Here is a 19,111-nt window from a genome sequence, read left to right as displayed (position 1 = left end):
CGCGGCTACTTCCTAGATTTTAACCTATTTTTCTGCTCTTTCAAAATTTCTTCTCTCCAGTAAATGAATAATTAGATCTTTGTGGGCTTCACTAGCAAAGAATATACCATAATATTTAGATTAACACAGTGTAATAACTATACTAGGAAAACACATCCTGGTTACAAGATGAATTCCTCCTTTTGCTTTTTATTCCTGGTATCCTGGGGTGGCCTGCTGGAGAAAAAAAATACTATTTGATTCTCCCTGGGTGGTCAGGGAGGACTTGTAAAGACTCTTGTTTGTTTTGTGTGAGCCTTCAAAGGCACTCGGCTTCCCTACATAAAGATGTACTAAGAAAATAGGGATTTTTTTTTGAAGTTGCTACGTATAAAGGGAAATACACAGAGCAACCATCTTCCTGTAGAACTCCAAGCTAATGTGATTAGAGCTCTCCTTCACCAGCCATCTTTGTTATGTCTGTCTCTGGTCATTACCCGGGCTTATGGGGAGATTTATGCTTGCGAAAAACCAACTCCACCTGGTTTTTTTAAAAAAAAATTAACTCATCACACACAGAGTTTAATTGTAAAATCTACATTTATGATGTTCATCTGGGTTTCTCAAAAAGCTAAGCGATCCGCTGCTCTGTGTGCATGTGTGTGCATGTGCATGTGATTATGTGTGTGATTGTGTGTGTGTGTGTGAGTGTGTGATTGTGTGTGTGTGATTGTGTAGTCCAGGATGCTCCCGAGGTGTTTGCTGCTGCAACCAATTTCGGCCACGTTTTATGCACATTCCAATTAGCCAGGGCCTCCTGCTGCGATAGGGAGGAGAGTTTGGGCTGGGGTTGGGGCTGGCTAAGTGTGGGAAGGTTTTTAATGCAATCTTAGCAGAACTCCCTCATTAGCACCTCGAGGTCAGTGGGAGCCCGGGAAGCTGCTGTTGTGAGCACAGTTGGTAGGTTCTGCTGTGCTTGGTGTGTGTCAGCCATTTTATTTACCCGTGCTTATTTTCTCCATTTCCTAACATTAATTGTACTTAATGGGGGAGGTTGATAATGCTGAATTATTTGAAGCCTAGCGGGAGCCGAGCAGCTGGGTCCCACATCAGACCACTGCTCCATCTAATAGGTTGTCGTTTCACCTGATTCACTGGACAAAGGTGCTTTGCCAATTATGAGCATCCCTACCACATGACCTTGTGCCTCCACAGAGAAAGACGACCTTGTGCCCCAGAGAGTTGCTGAAGCTGCTTTCCCGCCTTGGCCAAAGAGCAGGGCAGGATATTTCTAATCCTTAGATAATTATTTCTCCTTAAAAAAATAAAACAGCCACTCTGTGCAATAGTTGAATCTTTCATGAATTGCCAAGAACTTTGTTTTTGGAACCAAGTGCTTAAGACATCAGTTCTTTGGAGTGTAGTCTCTAAAAATTCTAAGGGACAGCAAAACTCCCAACTTCCTTTCTTGAATCGAGATATAACCCGTTATCAACTTTTTTTTTTAACTTATAGAGGAAAATGCAAACTTTTAAGTAAATTAATTTTATAATTAATATAAATTAATTTATAATTAATGTTATAAATTCATTTTGTTGGATATTCTATCGGGAAGTTATTTTGTAACCAAACACATTTGCACAAACGACCAGATGTTTTTTAGAAGGATGAGGCTAGGCACAGAAAATGGATTGACTTTTGATGTGATCTTGTAGCTCTTCTCAAGACCTGGAGTTGAAGTTCTCTGTAGCTTTGAGGTGACGCCAGCGGCAGGGTATGGTCCGTGGAGCAGCGTGCACAGTCTCTCCTGTAGTGCCAGCTGGCTGGGGTCTTCATTGTTGCGATTGCTAGTTCTGGGACCTCGGGGAAGTTATGGCGCAACCTCAGCCACAGTCTCTTGTCTGGAGCTTCCGTTGCTATCCGCCCTTGCTCTACGGCACTGTGTTAAAGAATAAGCGAAACCAGCTCCATAGAGTGACCCTCTGGGTCTACGTGCATACCCACACTGGCTGGCTTCTCTGACTACCTCACACGTGCAGAGCCACCCTGGAGAAGGTGTAAAAACCCTCCTCGTTCCAGATCATGACGTCGGGGCCTAGAAAGGCCCCGTGACGTGCTGGTGCTGCTTTAGAACAGGAGGTCAGAGCCGGTGCTGCCTCTGTGAAGGCTTCCAGCCTTGTCCAGACTCCACGCTCTGCAGCCCGTCCCTGGCCGGCTCCAGAGTGGCCAGGTGTCCTGCAGTCTAAGGGCAGAGCTTAATCAAGGACCTTCCCTGGCTCCTCGAGGTGCCTTCCAAGTCGTGGACCTGAGTTCTGCAACCTCCCCGACTGCGTGTCCCCCTCCTGTTGACCCTTCATGTTTGACCGGGTTTCCTTTCTCTTCTAGCACCCAGGGGACGGCGGGCGAAGAGCTCACACATCGGCCTATCCAGGTAAGAGGCTCTGTGGGTGGGGTTTCCAGACGAGAGGTCACTCTGATTCTCGGTGGCCGTCTCTGTAGCTGGCTGTTCCTGGGGCTGCCCTGCGTTCCTGACAGTGTCCTCTAGTTCTCCTTTGGCATTCACCTATTTCTTGCAGTGACTTGTCTGTGCTGTTTTTCTTCCGTGTTTTTGGTTCTGTCTTTATGTGTTCGTACATGCACATGGTGGTGACATAAAATCTGCACGTTCGGGGCCAACTTCAGGATGAGGGTCACCCCTGAGGAGGGAGGCTGGCTCATGCCTCGGTCAATCTTATCTGCAGTGTTTCCACCATTTTTTTTTTATCAATGTATGATTCTTCAAAGTAAGGACACTCTTAAAAAATCATATAGATGAGATATATATTTTAATATATACAATGTTTATATGTATCAATTTATTTATTTATATATAGAATACATATAGATCCATACTATTTTCTCATTTTAAACCATAGTTCAGAATGAGTCCTTCATATCATATATGGAGGAGTATTCAATATTCCAGTTGTGACTAGAGCTGCCATAAAGAACCATTTCTGTTTGTATGTCCAATGTCTGGTGATGTCAGACGTTGCACCCAGAGAAGTTGTCCTCAAAATGGGGTTCTGAGACTGCAGCATGAGTTCCTCAGGAGCACTGTCAGAGGACCCTCACCCAGGCTGACTGAGTCGGGGGTCCCGGGAGTGGGCTGGGCACAAGCCTTCCAGGGGATTCTAACTCGGGGTGAGGGATGGAAGCCACTGTGTAAGGCCGAGATTCTCTGCTCTCTGCACACCCTAGTCTGCATCTGTCTCTGTGTTGAACATCACAGACTTGTCCTGCGGCACTTCAGATACACAGGCTTGTGCACTTACACTCCTGGGTCACCAGGGCGGGGAACCACCTGCCATTCCTTGTGGGGTCTGCCCCAAGTCAGCTGTGGGGAGCAGCAGGCCCACCTGCTTCTGCACTGTGAGGTGTGCCTGGGAGCAGGGCGGGGTGGACGTGGTGACTGACTTTCTGGAACAGGACCGACCAGTGAAAGTAAAGCCCTGGGAGGGTTTGATAGGGAAACTGGCTTCTGTTTTCTAACATCATTTTTAAACCCGGGGTTCTCAGTGGCCAATTGGACAAATGGAGTCACCTGAGAGGACTTTGACTGACATTGCCCTCCCTTGACCTCAGGTGATTCTGGCTTTGATGGGTGGTTGTGGGGGGTGGGGAGGAGTTGGGGTCTCTACACCCACAGGGTTTAAAGCCTCTTTCTTTGCTGTCCTGCTTTGGAGCCACTGCTGGGGACTTGCCTGTGGTTTGGGGTTCAGGTGGGAGGAGACATGAGCATAGCCCTTGAGCAGGTATGGTCGGGGGCTTACCGTCTCCTACTTACGCCACCAGTGAGCTGACTCGGAGTTTTCCCGCCATCTCTCGCCTTTGGCTGTTTGCTTTGCCCTGGGGCTGACCCTTTTGCCATGTCTCTGGCCAGTTTGGGTCTAGGGGAGGAGATCTGGCTAGCTTTGTCTGTAGGTGTCTTGGTCAGAAACGTGTGCACTTTGGAGCATGCCAACGACACCCCCTCTCTGGCGGCGCCGTCCTTCTCTTTCCCGTAAGAGGATATGGCTCCAGGAAAGGAAGTCGGGGACACTGATATTACATTTTGCAGCGTGAGGCATTTTTAGTTTTTCAAGATGTCCTTGCGGTCCCTGAGTTAAAAGGAAAGGTTGAGCTGCCTTGGTTGCTGGAGTGTTGAAATAGAGTGTGGAAAAGGAAAGGGAGACCGGTCCCACGGATGTTCTTGGCAGGGTTTTCCACCTTTGCCCCCTGGTTTCCAGCAGGCGTGATTAGAGCTTGACTGTGGGATTGGCTCACGGCGCCTTCCCCAGACGCCTTCTGCCTGCCCGCTGCTGCCCAGGAGCCCAGGAGCCCTGGTTAGTTTGCTGGCTCTCCCACGTGCTCTCCCCAAATCGCAGCACTCATTAGAAAATGAGCCGCGTGGATTGGGTTGGTCACATTTGGAGGATCAGCCCGATGCAGATCTAAGTCGCACTTGGGAGGTTTCGTGGGCCTCATTGAAAAATAAACAGAACTCTACCCTTGGGGAAAAACAGATTTTTTTAAAAATGAAATAGCTTACTGCAAAACAAAATTTATTTTTCCAGTAAAAATCATGGGGCGGAGGTGTTTTCTTTGACGCCGGTGCTGATTTTGTCTCGTGCCCTTTCCTCCCCTGCTGAGGGCAGATGGGGTGGAAGCGAAGGCCCGGTTTCATTTGCCAAGATGAGGAAAAATCTAATCAATTCATAAATTTACTTATTCTTAATTGATAGCAGACGTTTAAAACCTGATTGGTCTCAGTCAACTGTTTCCTTTTAGGACAGTAAACCTGCATCTACGCATTTCCCAAACCGTTTTGTGGACTCTTCACCATATGGCAGGTTTTTGGAGAGATGTGGGCCCCAGAGCTCTGATTCCGAGGCCTTTTAAAGAACTGTTTCTCAACTAAGAGAAATGGAAAGACCTGTTTTTTGTGTGATTACAATTTATGATTTATGTGATTAGAAAATTTCTGTTTTCTGGCGATATGTAAATTTGCTCCTAGCAATACCAAATATTCATATACCACCTGTTTCTAATTCTAGCAAAACCTGTAATCAGAAAAAATGAAACTCACCTTATCTGATAAGAATCAGAAAAAAATAATTTGAATCTATTGGAGCTTTCTGTTTATCTTTCCAGATCATACTAAACCAGGTGAGTGCAGAAATGCCCAGGGGTGGACTCCATCAGGTAGAGATGGTTTGGCGTGGACACTTGGGTAGGGATGTGCTAGAGAGTCCCCAAGAGCTGTTTGGATCATCCTAGCCTCCAGCCTCCCCAGAGTTTTTGACAGTCATAGATCGGGCTACCTTCTGTATGTGTATGTGTGCTTTATTATTATTATTATTATTTTAAATGGTTATTTGGAACCTGCCACCCTAGGACTCTGAATACCAGGACAGGCCTTTCCATCGTCCTGTGTGTCTTGCTGCCCATGAAACCATTCGTTTTCCGTCCCTCCTGGATAATGAGATACACCATGTGTGATTCTGCCATTTTCCAGGTCAATGATCATTTGCCTGATGATCTTTTATTTAGTGTTGCAAAAGAAATAGGTACTCAGACGTGGCGGCTGCCTGGCGCTCAGGATTCTCCCTGTGCAGTCCTCCCGGGCTGCAGGTGGGAAGAAGGTGGTGTTGATAGAAAATATTCTACCCATCTTCACTTCTGAAGAACTACCCTTCCCTTGCGAGCTCTTCGGTGGCAAGGTACGATAAAATGTCCATAAATGTGACTGCAGGGAGGAAGGGCAAGGAGAAGGAGAAGAAATGTGCCAGGAACAAATAGTTTCATCCATATTCCCATCGTGTCTGCAGGCCCCGATAAACGGGGGTTGAAGCCGGGGAGCCAGACTGCCCCTTCCTTCCTGTGACCTAATTAAATATATTTTCACTTAAAAAAGATAACAGTGTTAGATCTTAATGGGATTAGCCTAACTGGAATTTATCAGGCTCCGCTTGGACAGTAAAGATTATGAATGGCTTGAGTTCCTATTTGACATTGTGGTGTCTGAGGCTGTCCTCTTCTGCTGCAGGTACCGGGGGGACTCCTGTGGTGCTGTGCCCGAGGTGCCCAAGTGAACACCCAGAGCTCCGGGGCTCTGGGCTGGGACTGAGAGTCCAATCTCAGCAGCGTGGTGTGATTCATTTTCTCTTTAATTTTCAAAGTGATTGATTGATTACTATTTTTTTTTTTTTTGAATTGAAGTGAGACAGAGGGGAGGTTTTTCTCCTCCTCCTTCCTCAGGGCAGGGTTGCAACCTGGTTCCTCAGGAATTCTCTTGCTTGGAATTATCCAAATGAACTTTCTTTGGCCCAAAGTTGTTGATAGAGACCTGCTCCTCCTTTTCCTCTGAGTTGCAGGGCTCCCTAATGTTCCCCATTGGGTTAAAATACACATCACATGGAACTCACTGTTGCGAACGTGTAGTTCACGAGCATTAAGTTGGCCTGGTGCTGAGCACAGCACCTCATCCCAGAACGTTTTCATCTTTCCAAGCTGAAACTGCGCCTGTCAAACTCAGGCTCCTTGTTCCTGCCTCCTGTCAGCTCCTGGCAGCCACCTTTCTGGGCACCTCTCAGAGGTGGAATCACACGATATTGGCTGTTCATCCATGTCAAAGCAGGATGTGCTTCTTAAGGCTGCGTAATATTCCATCCATGTGTATAAACCACACTCCGTTCATCCACGGATGGCGCCTGGGTGGCTTCTGTCTTTCAGCTAATGTGAACATGGGTGCTTAAGTCTAAGTCCCTCCATAGTATTTTGGGAATTGTTTATCCTGGAAAAATATTTTTGTGTGTTTTAATACTCCTTGATGAAGACTTAGCCATTTAAAATACTATGTTTATAACAAACTTTTTATGAAGTCTGATTTGAATGATTGTGGCCAGTGTGGATTATGAAATCCCCCAAAGCACATGGGGACAAAAACACATGTGGCTGTTAAAACCCATTTAGGACACATGACTAGGTTTCATCACCCTCTTGCTCTGGTAAATACGCACTGGGACAAACATGTTTTAAAAAAAAATCTTATTTATAAAGATCCATGTCTGGGAATTCTTGCTAAGAAACTTTGCTGCATGACACCCAGAGTAATAGAATGTAAAATGACTTGTAGATTTTTCAAACAAGGACTCCCTAGGGGTTGGAGTGCAGCCCCCCACTCACCTCTTGGGGAGGAGAGAAGCTGTCCATACTGTTAGGACACAGCACCCACACTACGCGTCCCGCCGTCCTGTTCCTGTGTTTCCAGTGTCTTATCCAGTGTTCTGGAATGAGTGTGAGCCTCCGATCCTTCCCAAGAGCTAAGCTTAACTAGCAAGAGACAAGCTCCTTCTTGTAGCTAAATCTGTTTCTGAGTGTGTGCTATGTGTCGAAGATGGGATTTTACTCCTGACGCTGACCTGATGCTGGGTGCATGTTGAATCCTGTGCTAAGCTCTTCTGTGTGAGAACTTATTTAATCCAACATCTCCATGCATTCATCTCCGAATAACTTCACAAATGATGAAAATGAGATGCCGAGAAGCTAACTTGTCCCAGGACCCGGGAGTTGGTGGAGCTGGAGCCTGCGCCCAGGCATCTGGCCTCAGACCGTGCACCTTGGCTGCGTCTCGCAGAGAGGGTGCTCAGCTAGTGATCTCATGGATGTGGGTGTGGGTACCATTCCCTGGAGATCTAGTCGTTTTTTGATGGAAATAGCAGAGCTTTTAACATCTTCGGTTCTCTGCATTTCTCTGGGAACCCATGCTGTACCAGAGTAGACCGGAAGTCGTCTCAGGACGGAGGTTTCTTCTGAACACAGTGCCCTTTATTTCACCTTTAAAAGTAAATACATTTTATAGAAAAGGCAATTTCAAAAGCCATGCTTAGGCTGTTTTATAAAAATATTTTACATTATTTTTTAAAGTATTACTACTTCCTTATGAATTTGTGTTTCACAAAAGAAGAGAATCTACTAGAAGCACTAGAATCGACCCCACTTAGAAATGTGGTATTAATGAGTTAGACATCATGACCCCAAGTATATGTATGAAGACACGAATGGTGTGAAAATACTTGGTGTACAATCAGTGACTTGAGAAATTGTGCTCTATGTGCGTAATATGAAATGAATTGCATTCTGCCATGGTGTATAACAAGTTAGAACAATTAAATAATCAAAAAAAAAAAAAAAGAAATGTGGTATTAAGGAGTTTGTAAGGAATACCTGCGTATGCCCATTTATAGTAGGTTGTCTTATTAAAATTTGTTAATATTGTTTTTTGTTTTATTTCAGCTTTATTGAGGAATAGTTGACACATAGAAATTGTGGATAGTCAAGGTGTACAGCATGAGGCTCTGCTGCGTGTTGTGTGATGATCACATGGTCAGATAAGGATGATCACACCTCCTGAACACCTGAATCACCAGGTGGAGGTGAGGACACTGATGACCTGCTGTCTGAGTTCAGGTCACCAACACAGTCCCATAACTGCCCCTGTGCTGTCATTAGGTCCCCGGGAGCTGTTTCTTTGCATTGGAAGTTTCTGCCTACCAGCCATGTCTCCGTCTCCGTCACTGGCACCTCCAGCCTCCTGTGAGCCTGACCTTTGTAGCGTTCCCAACACTTGAGGTCACACAGCGTGTCTCTGCCTCACGTCACCCAGCGTACCGGCTCCCAGGTCCATGTATGTTGTAAAGGTGGGGGGGGTTCCTTTATTTATGCTGAAGGTATTTCGTGGAGAGTGTGTGTGTGTGTGTGTGTGTGTGTATACATACACATCACACTCTCTTTATTCATCCACAGAGGCACTGGGACTGTGTCTGTATCTTGGCTGTAGTGAGCATGGGGTGCAGAAATCTTTCCACAATGGCAGTTTCCTCTTCTCTGGATGTACACCCAGATGAGTGAGTAGTCCAGTTCTACGTAGGACGTTTGGAGGACCCTCCTAGCGTTTTCACAATGGCTAACTGTAAGGGTTCTCTTCCTCTCATGCTCCTCTGCAACACGGAGGCTTATGAGGCCATGCTGACAGGTGTCGGGAATCTCACTGTAGTTGACTCCCTGAGGATTAATGATGACCAATGCCTTTTTAGGTTCTTGATGCCATTTATACCTCTCCTTTGGAAAAATCTCTATTCAGGTGCTTTGCTGGCGTATGTGTCCCCCCCGCCCCCGTTGAGTTGTATGAGCTCCTTATGTCTTTGGGATATTAACCATTTGTCAAATACATGGCTTACAAAAGTTTCTCCACTTCTGTGGGCCGTTTTCTTCGATTTTGTTGATCACCTCCTCCGCTGTGCAGAAGTTCTTTAGTTTGATGTAGTGCCCCTTGTTTTCTTCTGTGGTCTGTTTTTGATTTTGTATTTTAAAAGGTCGTTGCCAAGATCAATTCCAGGAGATCTTTCCATAAGTTTCTTCTCGGGGTCTTACATTTTCAAGTGTCACATTTGAGACTTCCTTCCGTTTTGATTTGGTTGTCATGGTACAACAGCCCAGCCTCCTTCCTTGGCACATGGAGATCCAGATTCCCACTGTTCCGTGACGAGATCACGTCCCTCCAGTATCCTGGCCTGTCTGAGGTCGTCGGTCATCCACCCATGGGTTTGTTTCTGGACTTTCTATTCTGTTCCTTTCTTCTGCACCCATTTTTGTGCTTGAGGCAGACTGCATTGACTACTGTGAAGGTTGAAATTGGCAAGAGGGCTTCTTAAAAGGGAAAATCAGGGTTCCAAAAGTACACATAGCCACATCCAAATACCATCATTTATATTCTGCAGCAAGTAAGTGTGAGCCTTTTGATAAAACATCTAAGTTATAAACATCCATAATGAGTTTAAAAGGTGTATTTAGCCAAGGAAGCATTCACTGAGCAACAGTTAGAGTTGCCAGGCAGGTTGCCAGGGGCTGGGGACTTAAAGTTAGGACATGATTATAACATTAAAGGTATGACTCCATGGAATGTGAGCTACAAAAATAATCCAGAGAGGAGAATTATCAATTCTATGGAGGAAAGGGATATGAAGAAAACTAGGTGGATGAGGCATGAATGTGGTTTTGAGGTCTGAATAGGAGTTCTCCAGCTGTCAGAGTGAGGTGGAGATCGTGAGGGGTTTCGGGCAGAGTGGGAAAGCACTGAGGCACAGCACCCTACGCTTATGGCACACGGGAGCTGATGGCAGCGTCCATCTCCACATTAACTGTGGCCTAAAAATATTAAATGCAAAACAGTTCATAAGTTTTAAATAACTTTTATTGTAGTATCCTTCAAATTGTTCTATTATCACCTATGGTTTACCTCTTGCTGAGCCTAGTTCATGAGTTAGATTCGACCTTGAGGTTGGGTGCACAGGAGGAGACAGTTTACGTAGGGCTGCATACTCTGATTTCAGGCTCCCTGGAGTCCTGGAGTGTACCCCTCCGGGTGGGGGGACCTACTTATCCTTGAGAGTGTGTGTGCTCAGGCACAAGGCTGGAGAGCCAGCTTGGGTCCTGGTTTTGCTCTTTGGGGAAGGGATGTCCGTCTACTTTGGCCTCTGTTTTGAGGGTCACAGGTGACATTTTAACTCCTTAGTGGAGAACAGACACACTGGCTTCCCCAGATGTTAGTCACTGTCTGCTTTTGTCTGTTGACCTATTTATATATTTATATTATATTGTATTATATATCATATTTATTCATATTGAAGCTGGGGACTGATCTGGGCCTCGTGCCCGTGCCTCCCCTTTTCAGTGGCTGGGGGAGAGGGGTTTTAATACGTTACCCACTGAAGAAAGACAGGCTGCCCCTGTTCCCAGGAGTGCCCTGAGGGCTTTGGAGTCGGCCAGGGTTCTCTGCAAATCCCAGCCATCATCTGGCCACGCTGACCAGGGGCTTGCTGTTTTGTTTATTGACACCTCTATCCAGTGGAGTCTCCGAGGTTCCTCCACTGGGTTATAGGAATCACGTGGAATAAAGCATGGAAGGTGGCAGCCTGGCACCCGCCAATCATTCAGTGAACCATGGTCGCTATGAAGGAGCCTCCCGCCATCAGCTCCTTCCACTTCTAGGGTCAAAACGTTAAGCAAATATGTGGATGGCATCGTGTGGAAAATGGCATGCTATGGGTGGTATTAATGGAGCCACTGGGTAATTTAATTTTTTAAACTTGAAAGGTATCTAGATATCTGAAAGGCCATCTTGCCCAACATGCCGTGTTTTGGTCATTAAGATACTGGATTTTCAAATCTTAGGCTGCTGCTTTTTTTAAGTTCCTGATTTGGGTCTGTGAATGGATAGATTTCCCAGAAATAAAGATTCTGTAGCACATTTACTGAGGTCCTGGCTGCCTTCTCCCTGTCTGTCCCAGACACGATCATCACTGGAGACGCGGCCGGGCTGCAGGGACGGTGTGTGCGTGGGGCAGGGGCTCGGTGCACGCGGCCTTGGCTCATACTGACAGCTACTTGAGCCCAGGAGGGCGTTGCCATTGTGGGCAGGTCCCTGGTGCCTCAGGGAGCAGTGCACAGCTCTGCCTAGCAGGTGTGTGTTTGGGGTGAGACTGACAGTTGAGGTGTCCATGAGAAGCATGTGGACCACAGTGACAGGCTGCAGAGCATTCTCCCCCGTGGTCAGGATTGCTTGGAAGTTGACCAGGACCCCGGAGAAACCCACCCAGGCCTTCTCTCAAGACAAGCCTGCGACAGACACCAGAGGGCAGTGGGGGTGGGGAGCTGAGCTTCCCACACGGTGTCACATCCTGTGCAAGTGGCCAAGTGGAGCCTGAGTAGAGCCTGGTGGGAGGGGCTCAGATATTCCCACGAGAGCATCTTGGAGATCCAGGGGAAAGGAGAGAAGGATGATGGAAGACTGGCGTGGCAGGTCCCCTCAAAAGCCTTCGTGGCGGAGTATCATGATGAATTAGTGCGGCTGGTGTCAGATGGGGATGGAATGGTGCTCCCAGCTCTAGAACCTCGTGGAGACCTGTTGGATTTTTTTTTAAGCTTTCCAGATGATTCTCCTGTACAGCTGAAATAAAGAGCAAGCACGCCGTCCCAGAGACACACTGAGAACAGAGATCATTAACGAACGTAGAGCACCCACGTGGGGGGCAGGGCCTCACGTTTCCCACTGAGCCTTTGCCTTTTCCGTTGGCTTGGAGTGGTTTTTTCAGATCCTGAAAATGGTCCACTGAGCAAATCGCCCATGGAGGCCGAGTCCAGCCCACTCCCCCATAGCACGGGGGACGCTGCTGCTCAGTGGGAGGGTGCGGGTTCCCTTTGGAATCATTATTCAAAGACTGCGCCTCTGGCTTTAAACAGAAACGCATGTTCTCCTCTGCGGGGCATTGTGCTTAAATCTTCATGATTTGTCTCTTTCACAGAAGTGAAATAATGTAGGGTGGACAGAAACCTCTAAGAAAACCATGTGTTTCACATTTACTGGGAAGGAGCCATTCCCTCTCTTGCCTTCTGAAACCTGTCCTTCGGAAGTCATTCATTTCCTATGAAAACCGGGAAGCGGCCTCCTCCCCTGTTAGGAGGCACCGTCCTGGAAGGTCCTGTAGGTGAAGGCCTGGCCACCACTCAGTGCCCACCCCTCCAGGAAGCCCTGCAAAAGGCCTCGGCAGCAGCTTCTCTTCTGGCTGGAGCTGTCTCCCACGATGTCACCCACATGCCCAGGGCCTCCCAAGCGCTTTTGCCAGTAGAAGCTACCGAGGAAACAAAAATGGGTTGGGTGCGTGATTTAATTCAGGAACATCCTAAAGGGCTTCTTCAGAGGCTCTAAATTCCAAAGACTTGGCTGGCATTTATCATCCTGGCGCAGATGCCTGAATGTCGATCTGACCCAGTGGTGCAGCGTCTGCGTGGCACAGCCTGGCTGTGCTCTTCACAGTGCCTGGGAATTGGCCGAAGTCTCGACTCGGGGGTGGCTTTGCCGAAGGGTCCTGGGCCCGCGAGGTCGCAGCGACTGCTGAGCGCCCTTCAGGAAGGGAGAGGCTGCCAGCTTAGTTTGTATTCTGTCTTATCTGGAGTTTTGCTCCTTAATTTTCTATTTCAGTTGAGAGTAATCCCCTTTCATGCTAGTAGCCATAATCATATTATAGGGGATTTAAAATTTGTCATTTCCCAGCAGTATTTCTAACGGTGTAAGCATTTTTAAAAAATTTAATGTGAGATAGCTCTCATTTTATTTTTTCAAACGCTGAGAGAGGTCAGAGTCCAACGTTAAGATTTCTTGATTGTAAGAACTAGGGGTGCGTTCTGGTCAAGTGGACAGGTTGAAGGATGACCGCCGGGGTCCTGGACTCCGACGGGGCAGCGGTGTGAGTTGGGATGCCCCGGAGGCGGCCTTGCCACAGCCTGACAGGGGTGTCAGAGCGTCTGGCTTTGGTTAACGTGGGCTCTAGTGAGGTAATCCTCATTTCTTCCTCTCCTCCAACTCCTCCAGTCACATTTGGTTTTGTGTATTCTGAAATTGACTCTAGAGACAGCTGCCCTTAAAGACACCCTTCTCTTCTGCCCGGGAGGACAGGCCAGAGGTCCAGGTCAGCTGACCTTTTATAGATGCCCATGATCAAGTTCTTTCCTGAAGGAAGGCTAAGGGGGGAGGGGGATGTGCAGCTACGCTTTACTTCCCCCCAAACTTAGAACTACATTTGGCCTTAGTGAGCCCATAGGTTCTATGAACCACGGCCAACCAGAGACCACTGCGTGTAAGGACTGTGGGCCCTCAGGTCCTTGAATAATCCCATTTAACTTTGCATTTCTCCATCTTCTCTTTCATTCCATCTTTCCCTCCCAAAGTATCGTGAGGGGTCTGGCGTTCATGGAAGAAGGCTTCTCTGTCCTGTTTCCTCCATTCAATATAAGACAGTTGGAGGCTCCCTACCTGTTGGTAATATGTGATATTGCTCAATTGATGACTTGTTTGACTGCTGCATATTGGATTTATAGAGAGTGCAGATATGGTAGATGGTTTTGTCATCAGATAGGCAGAAGGAGCCAGTATTTTATTTATTTTTATTTTTATGGAACTGGAGATTGAACCCAGGGATGCTTAACCACTGAGCTACATCCTGAGCCATTTTTACATTTTATTGAGAGACAGGGTCTTGTTGCTTAGGGCCTTGCTAAGTTGCTGAGGCTGGCCTTGAACTTGCAATCCTCCTGCCTCAGCCTTCTGAGTCACTGGGATTATAAGGCTGCACCATAGCACCTGACAGGGGAGCAATATTTTAAAGTAGCAAGTATATAACTTTAGGTGGAGGTCTCTGGGTGAGACCAGGGCTGTTCCAGCTACACCATTAATTTTTAGGAGAAATGAATTGGAAATTTAATGATATTTGTGTATCTAGTCTTATAGATAAGTGTGTTAGTCAGCTTTGTGTTACTGTGACGAACTACCTGAGATAACTAACTTATAAAAAGCAAGTGTTTATGTTGGATCAATTTTAAGAGGGTCCAGTTCATGATTGGATGGGACCCACTGCTTTTAGGCCTTGGCTGGTGGTGCTGGATGACAGTGGCATGGGGCACGTGGCAGATCACTGCTCATCTCCTGGTCGGGTAGCAAAAGAAAAAGGAAGGGGCCAGGTCCCACAGTGCCCTGCAGGGGCATGCTCCCAATGACCTGACGACCTCCTATAAGGCCCTTCCTCCTCAGAGCCCACAGCACCTCCCAGTAGTATCACCCTGGGCACCAAGCCTTTAGCACATGGGCGTTTGGGTGACATTCAGTTTCTAAATCATGGCGATGAGTGACGTTGGATATTCTGAGGAGTCATCTCATGGTGCTTGTCACCTTTAGGCTGCATGAGTCTAACGCCATAGAAAGATCTGGAGCACAGGGTGCTCATCTCTTTTGGAAGCTTATGTTTTTATTATTTTCCACTTTTGGGGTTCATTTCTCCTGGAGGTTCCAGGGCCTCATGGAGATGAGGGTTTTGGATGTAGTGAAGTTCATAAAAATTCCTGCCCGGCTGCAAATAATTACGTGCAGGGTAATGATGGAGGTGAGGGCACCCTGAGCCAGCTGGGGACGGGGAGGGGAGGAGCCTGGGAGAACCCAGGGGCCTTCCAGGCAATCCATGCAGGTGCATTGACCATTTCCCATAGTTTGGCTAAGTTCTAGCATCCTAACTGAAGATGCTGATTGGTCTTCTTCTTGTGGTGGTGGATTTGGTGGACAGGCCTGCCCGGGCCTGAGCCTGGGAATTCAAGGCCATAGAGATGGGGTTTCCAACCCCTACTTGATTCTTTCCTGCCCCTACCTTCCTTTTAGACTTAACCAGTCCTGGAAATAGAGTAGGAAGGGTCAGGAGAGAGAGAATCAGATTTCACTGGGAACCGGGAGTTGGCATCAGTGGCTCTTATTTTTATTTTTTAATTTGAAGAATAAACAGAGGGTTGAGTATGGGTGCTATAAACAAACAAATGAAACAGCCCATGGTGAGCTCAGTTGTAGCAAGTGCATGCGGCAACTGTTTGGGACTAGATGCATTCTAGAAATACACCTCAGTTAGTGCCCATCATGCACCAACTCATATTTCCAGTTAGTGCCCATCATCCACCAACATGGATGCCGTGTTATAGCACTGGGCTTAAATGAATGCAAACTAAACCTGGATGTTTTTAAAAACAGTTAACCAAACTGACATTAACATACATTTTCCTTCTTTGGTTACTGTTGAATTATTTGAGAAAGGTCTAAGAGGCTTTTTTAAAAAGAAAAATCCATGTACGTACATACATACCCTGGGTTTTAAAGTTGAATGACTGTTCCACAGTGACTCTAATTAAGAGCAGGCAGTGAAAGGAATCCGTTTACCAAAATGAACTAGAAAACTCTGAAGAAGTTAAAGAAAGAAAGAGAGGCCAGCTGGGGACTTGAGGGGCAGTTTGGGGTGGGGCCCATTCTCTGGGCAGCAGGGTCCTGCGGCTGGGTCAGGGCTGCACCCTGTACTTTATCTCCCAACTTGGGCAGAAAGGGAGGTGTTGGGCCTGTGATCTGCTCCCTGCCCAGAGCCAAGTGGGAACGAGGCCGTGTTACTGTTTTGCACACATCTGTCCTCATTTTCCCTCTTCTCTGCCTTCCCACTGGAAGGGAAAGAAGGGATCAGAGGTGGTGCTCGGGCGGGGCCCCCTTTGATCGCAATGCCCCAGGGTTTTCTAGGTTAACAAATTGGAGCCTTTGCTGGGCTGAGTGTGTGGGGGGTGCTGCAGCTGCTCTCCCCCCCCCTCGCTTCCTCCCTTCCCACTCCAGGGGGGAACCCAGAGGCCCGTTTGCTGACGACAGGCGGCTTGGGGAGCCCAGGGACTGGGGAGAACAGCTGTGTCTTTTGGTGGGGGAGGGGTTCCAGCATATTAGGGAAGGTGTGGGATGGAAAGTGGGCACCTTGAAGTTGGCTCTGTAGCAGTCGGGTCCCTTGTGCCCCTGGGTGGGGACGGGAGGGAGAGGAACCCTCTGGGGAGCCGGCAGAGCAGAGACCAGCATCCAAGGAAACGGAGACCACCTCTGGCTTCTGTCCTCCTCCTCCTGGGTGGGTGGAAGAGGCCGTGGTCAGCTGCGTGGGAGCACGGGGAGCGAGGGAGCCAGGGATGAGCCCCGCAGGTACAGGAGAGCGGCCGCTGCCTCTGGGGCTGTGCAGACACAGGGCGGGGGGTGGGACGGTTTCTGCTGGAGTTTATTGTGAAAACAGCTGCCCTCTCCATTTCCTCCCTCCCTGGCTCCCTCCCTCAGGCCGCCTCCTCTCTGCGGCAGGACAGAGCCATGTGTGAGCCTGGGCAGGGGCGAAGCTTGGTAATACCGCAGCTTTTTTTTTGGCATAGAGCTGTTAGTTTAAAGCTGGGAAAAAAAGGGATAAATACAATTTGATACAGTCATTCTAGAAAGGATTTGCATGGGTCCAGAAAAGGGTCAGAGTTCAATGGTTTGAACCCAGAAGAGAGCATGAGAAGGTCCAGGGCCGTTTTCCACCGTGGCAGACGCAGGCCAGGACTCAGCGACCGCTCTTCCGTTGTTATCATAACCTCTCGCACAGAACCCGCCGTTGAAAGACAGTAGACGCTGCTCCGCGGACAAGTTTATGACCCAGTTTCTGACCAAGAGCACTTGGGGGTCGGGCAGTGTGGGGAAGGGCGTAGAACTCGGCGCCACCGGCCCAAGTCCTGCGCAGAGCCCAGCTCGGGGCTAATTAGAACCCAGACGCGAGGCAGCAGCTGTTCTGCGGTGTGAACTTTTGCAGGGAGGATTTCAAGAGGCTGATTCTTCTTGGAAGTCTGTTTGCAGAGTGGTTCTTTCCTGGCTGTGGCCCCATCCTCCCTTGGAGGCCGAGTTTCACTCAGTGGGAGTGTGCCAACCCGGGCCTTGACCTTGAGGCTCTGGGGCTGCCAGCTGCGCTTGACCCTGCCGCCTGGAGGGTGTCGGGCCGAGCAGAACCGGGAGGGAGGAGGGTCCTCTCCAGCTCTGCAGGCTCCAGGGGGGCTTCACCCTTCAGTCTGGAGCTGAGGAACAGAAGTGAAGGGCATGTTGGGGACAGAGAGAGAGAGAGTGTGAGTGTGTGTGAGTGTGAGTGTGTGTGTGTGTGTGTGTGTTTCTCCTGCCCTTTTCCTCCCTCATAAACCCTGGGCTGCACCCTGCCTCCCTCCAGCTTTCCCGTGAACTCCCAGACCCATCTCACCCTCTCCTCTGCACTCTGTTAGAGCTGAGCTGGTTTCTCCTTCCCCTTAGGATGTGAGAACGTATTTTTTCAGGGAAAATTGTGAGAAGCGAATTAAGAGAGATCTGGAGTTGACGCATGACACAGGCTGCAGGGTATGTGAACAGATTCCTCTCTCCTGCCTCCCTCCCTTCCCAGTCGTTTTTCTTTCTTTTTATCCTCCCACTTTTATTTGCTTTGACAGTGGAACTGCTCAACGGAGCTGGCTTAGCCGGGTTTTAGAAAGTCCACAGACATGGTGCAGTTGGGGCCCTGGGGAAGCTGGGGAATCAAAAGGGCCAACTTACCATCACTTATTAATTGTTGGTTTGTTGTAAGAGTTACTTCAGTAAAGGAGATGAGATAAACTTCATATTGCACACTCCTGTTTTGGAATGCACATCTTGTGTACCTCAAAATAGGGACATATGTTTATCTTCTTGATAACACGTGAAATCTATGTGCAGAGAGCTCTTTAAATGGGTGAGGAAAAGAAACCCCTAATGTCCACCCATAGAGAGAGAGAGTCATGTAAGTGAAAGTGTGTGAGAGATACTAAACATTGAAGCTGTTTGGGCATTGCTTTAAATTCACAATTTAATTTACATTGGAACATGTAAAAGAAAATTCAAAGACTGCATGTGCAATAATATCCATGCAAAAAAACACAGTTGAAGAAACTGTACCAGGGAACAAGCACTAGTTGAATGTGCATTATGAGCCTTGGAAAGCCTTTCCTTGCTGGCTTGAGGTAGAACACATCTGTAATCCCAGTGACTCAGGAGGCTGAGGCAGGAGGATTGCAACTTCAAGGCCAGCCTCAACAACTTAGCAAGACCTTGTCTCCAGAAGGGCTGGGGATGTGACTTGGAGGTTAAGCACCCCTGGGTTCAAACTCAGTATCAAAAAAAAAAAAGTGTTTTCACTTTCACATTTTTAGAACATCTAACTTTTATGAAAGCACTTTAATAAATGAGAATGAGAAGGTCTTCTATTCCGCTGTGGCTCATAGGAATCAAGGAATTCCAAAACTTCAATAAAGTGGTTTTTTTTTAAGCATATTGGTATTTTGAGCGCTTCCGCTTCCAGAGGGCAGGCTGCTCCTTGCTTAAGGGGGTCTGTTCGCTCCATCCCCTGGTTTCTAAGCAGTTGGTTCCAGGTCTCTGTGCTTAGTGATCCTCTCTGGCCTCAAGGTCACACCCTCCGGTCCCCACTGTGCCTCTGTTTTCTGCAGGAACCTTGCTTCTCTCCTGCTTTGTCTTTGCTTCTCTGTCCCCTTCCCACAGAGGAGGAGGAGACATCCCTCTGTTACTTCACGAAGGACAACTGAGAGGGAGCAGCCAGTCACCATTAAAGTTAATAGTGCTTCTTGGGGACCCCGCTTGTGACATTAAAATCTGCAACTGGGCGTGAGCGATTTCAGTTTACAATAC

The 19,111-nt window shown here is 47.9% G+C and overlaps 1 long non-coding RNA gene across 12 annotated transcripts in view; it reads left to right on the top strand.

Moving 5' to 3' along the window:
• LOC124097927 (uncharacterized) overlaps positions 1–19,111 on the top strand; it is a 291,392-nt gene that overhangs the window by 86,562 nt on the left and 185,719 nt on the right. For 11 of the 12 annotated variants that reach the window (XR_009227522.1, XR_006853409.2, XR_006853407.2 and 8 more), the window contains one exon: positions 2,365–2,410. The exons of the other annotated variant lie outside the window; for it this stretch is intronic. This is a non-coding gene — a long non-coding RNA (uncharacterized LOC124097927). The remainder of the gene's footprint in view (positions 1–2,364; positions 2,411–19,111) is intronic. 12 annotated transcript variants of the gene reach the window in all.

This window comes from Marmota monax, unplaced genomic scaffold, assembly GCF_021218885.2.
Source record: "Marmota monax isolate L192 unplaced genomic scaffold, Marmota_monax_Labrador192_F-V1.1 WCK01_AAM20220418_F8-fsc00141, whole genome shotgun sequence".
Classification (NCBI taxonomy): domain Eukaryota; kingdom Metazoa; phylum Chordata; class Mammalia; order Rodentia; family Sciuridae; genus Marmota; species Marmota monax.
This window is presented reverse-complemented; position numbering and strand designations above follow the sequence as displayed.